Source organism: Cupressus sempervirens, chromosome 3, assembly GCF_028749045.1.
Source record: "Cupressus sempervirens isolate cs-2001-9-10 chromosome 3, ASM2874904v1, whole genome shotgun sequence".
Lineage (NCBI taxonomy): Eukaryota > Viridiplantae > Streptophyta > Pinopsida > Cupressales > Cupressaceae > Cupressus > Cupressus sempervirens.
In genome coordinates, this window is record NC_143120.1 from 206,726,578 (window position 1) to 206,730,818 (window position 4,241).

The 4,241-nt window shown below is 33.2% G+C and overlaps 1 pseudogene; it reads right to left on the minus strand.

Moving 5' to 3' along the window:
* Positions 1–2,660: 2,660 nt before the first annotated feature.
* LOC149565541 (temperature-induced lipocalin-1 pseudogene) lies at positions 2,661–3,230 on the minus strand (annotated as a pseudogene).
* Between the last annotated feature and the right edge of the window lie 1,011 nt (positions 3,231–4,241).

Here is a 4,241-nt window from a genome sequence, read left to right on the forward strand (position 1 = left end):
TATCAGGACATGATATACACCATGTACCAAAAATATATCTATACAAACAACTTGTAGATAATCAAATTAATGATACCAACCGCCTAGTTGTTGATTTACAAGATAAAGCCCTTACATGAAACACTTTCACAAAAATGAATCATGCTACAAGTTATTGTAAGGACGTCACTTTACAACAACTTCTCCTAATACAAGTGATAATCATTTAGAAGTCATCACTTCTTCATGATGTCTCCATGAATACTGTCATGTGGTGGTGTCACAACATTCACCATAAAACATATTAGAGAATAAGGTTTCTCCCTCTTAGTTTGATATCAACTTTTCTAACCTCTTAGCTCAAGGTTCTCTCCAATGAAGTATCAAACTTCCTCTGAATCTGTTATCATCCTTCTATCCTCTTAGAAACAAGTCATGTCATGCTTCCCTAGTTCAAAAAGTATCTTGATAGCATAAAGGCCTTCCAGCCTACATACATAAGACTTTATCCCATGAATCATAGTCCTTTAGCTGTTATAGTTTCTGACTAGTGGAGAATCCATCAACAAGGTCTACTCCTTCTGAACCAAGATCATCAAAAGCATTTGTTGTCTGCTCACTCTCTTTCTCCAAGGCTACCTCTAATGAATTTTTAGACTCCCACTCATAATCATAATCATCAAGGATATTTTCTTCAAGATCCTCACATTATCCAACCTAATCATCAAATGATTCGTGAATCCTAAATCATAGCTTCTTTGAAGCTACTATCATAAGATTGAGTCTGCACAATATTTGGTAGCATGCGTAATGTACCAATTTTCTTTTCCTACAAGGACATCCTCAAAGACAAAGGAAAAGATATCATAACACAAATGACCCTTTATATCATATATAGAAGTACAAATAAGAGAGAGACTACAATGAATAGATAAGTGTAATACTAAAGGATAATAAATACTTATCTGCAAATATAAGTTGCTCCAATGATGGTCCATATGCATCAAATTAGGAAATTCCTCCATGTAAGAATTAAACAATTTGAGTACATCTTTTCTGCTCCCATATAAGGATGGTTCAAATGGGAATAGAACATTGGTTATCATTCCCCCTTACAATGTTGGATCCCACTCTTATATTATTGAACAATTTTGCATTATATCAAATATGGCAACTTCCTTCTATTTGATACATTAAATTGTCCTATCATGGAAGATATCTCTTACTAAAGAAAACTGATCCCTCTTTATAAGTTAGTCCTCCACTAGAACTATACTTACAGCTCATAGGTTCTTGTACCAATAATCAGAGGACTCCATGACAAATCATAGAGAACAACCGTAGATTTTGGAATATGATGTTCTTTATTTAGGTCAAGATTTTACAAATTCTCCAAGACCTAAAACTGAGATCTCTATCTGTGACACATCAATAGTAATGACAATATTTCTCTGCAAGTGCATTCTTTCATATGTTGTCTTCTTGATGCGACATGAATGCAATTAATTCTACCATTAAGTTGGAGATAGACAATTATAAAAATTTCTCTAGATACAGTCCTTGAATAGGTACAAACACACATCAACTTCCTATGGCTAACCATGGTTGTTTCAAAGCTCGCTAGGATTTCCACATATGACTAATCATAGTCAATACTCTTTTTGAACCCAGCTGGCTAGCCTTATCTATGGCAACTGCAAAGTTTGATCTTGGGAAAGTATCACCAACAATGCAGCTAATAATAATATTGACCTCAAGTCCATCCTTGATATCCACTAGACCACACTTTTATCCTATTGGTAATCCTTATTCAGCACAATCTTGGACCTAAGTTACATTGTCAAATCTTCCAAATGACATTATGTCATTAAAGGTAGTGAACAATAAGGTCTCAATACAATGTGTAGTCATATTAAAGTATTTATAGGTAGACCAACCAAGATGCTTGAAGAGTTTTGATCTCGCTGATTTGTACCAACAACCTCCAGGTTTAATTTTGGACACAAGTCACTTATATTATTTCTAGACATACATATCTATCATGCAAGAGTTGTTTTGGTAGTCAGTGATGCTAACAGTAGCAGAGGTTTGATCTCACTATAATTTCTGAAAAAAATTGAAGGATATGGATATAGAACTGGTTATATAGGAAACCCCCTTTTTATAAAGAAATCAATGATTATTAGGCCCATATCTAGGTTGAGGATCAGTATATACCATTCTCCGTTAATAAGTGTTCCTTGGGCTAATAGAATTCTCTTATTCATAAATTTTAGTACAACTATAGTAAACAGAAATGACAATTTTGTGTGTTCACCCAAATAATTAAATTTCATAAATTTTGATCCTCATTAGATCAGCCATCATATTATGAACTGTCAAATATCGGACAATTAAAATTTAAGATCTGCGATGATGGATAAATATATATATATAAAGTCATTGCTTGAAGATCTTGCAGTGAGATTATAGCTTCACTCTCTGGGTTTAAAATATTATACTTTAATCACATTTCACATAAATTGTGGGCCCTTTCACTCATTTTTCACCATTAGAATACTTGTCTTTTTTCATCTTATCGCTAGAGTATATGACTAGCTCTTCCATTCTTTCCATGCCTTTGTCCATTCTCTTTCTATAGTGTAACAGAATATGTAATATTTATTATTGTTCTCCATCATTTATGAATTATGTTGTGGGTGGAGTAAGAAAGCATCTTCCATCTGTGATGGTTTATTTTCCTTTTGAGTTTCCTCTTCAGGAGTCTTCTTATGAGTCATTTTGTGTAGGAGATCCACATTGTATCCTTGCTCTTGAGCCTTCTCTAGCAACTGGTTATAAATCTCTTCATCAAGCTCAGGTTACCTGCTCAAAATCCATAGAAACTTCTGAGACGGTTTTCCAACCATAGCCCACTGGTAGTCTACATCAATGGCCATAACCTAGTAATCCCCAGGAACAAGAAAAAAGGGCAAAAATGGTGGCACATAGAACTTCACCTTGAACTTGGCCTCATCACTATGAGGATCCACCTTAAGTGCACTACCCTCAATGGAACCCTTCTTCCCATTGCTCCAAGTCTCGTTGAGGACATGAACAGTATTATCCAGGTTAAGGGTATAAGTTGCCTGTGTATTTTTGCCATTCTTGGGCTGAAAGTGCAATGGAATGGAAGCGATCTTGTACCAGTGTCCCATATATCTTTCCAAATCTAAACCCTTCACTACTTCCAGACCACCTTTGCTTGCCATTCTTTTCTTCAATACCCATCACAAATCTCTTCTACTTATGCAAATTCCCAAGACAAATCTGCAATAAACTATTCACTTTCATCTGCTCTAATTATACATGTTGGTGTCACATATATTTGAATTGATATTTTTCACTATTTAACACTATGACTTTATTTGTATTTCTCAAACATGATCGAAATATCAATGTAAGTGTTTGCATCTCCATAGCATCTTTCAAAAACTCATATATAGTCTCTGATAAGGAATGCAATGCAGCTTTGTTTCTACATTAATTGATTTTTATGAAAGTACAGATATATGATCAAAACCTACTCTGATACTGTGTTAGTGAGATAGGATTGATTAATATATTCTGTAACTTGTAATAGCACTTATGGATATTTTATGTGTTTTCCAAGTTACTATACAAACAAATATATATAGGAATTAAAGAGACATGTCTCTTGAAGAGACATGTCCCTTTGACATATTAACTTACATTAGTTATAGTTATAACATAAGTAATATATATCTTCAATAGATTGTAATAGTTTTATAACAAGATATATATATATATATATATATATATATATATATATATATATATATATATATATATCACTCTTAATATAAGTTAATTATTCCATATATAATATTTGTCATATATTATATAACTCATATATATAATATAATTTATCTGACAGAATTATGACATTAACATTAGCTAACTCTACATTGGTCACCATCTTGCTTGACCCTACTAAAGAATCTTGATTAGGAATGTACAACATGTAACTTCACACAATCTACAAACTCTTTATCTCTGGATACCAAAAATGATGTAGAGCCTCACCTTGGAAAACTTAGGAGGAAACTAATCACTTGGCTAAATTGCTTCAAGGGGCACGTACACCTTCCAAGATCAATCTTATATCAACCTTAGATAACTACCTGACTAATTCTCTTAATATATATTCATATACAAACATGCCATAGGGACTTCCTTAATCTCCTACAAAAACATATGGT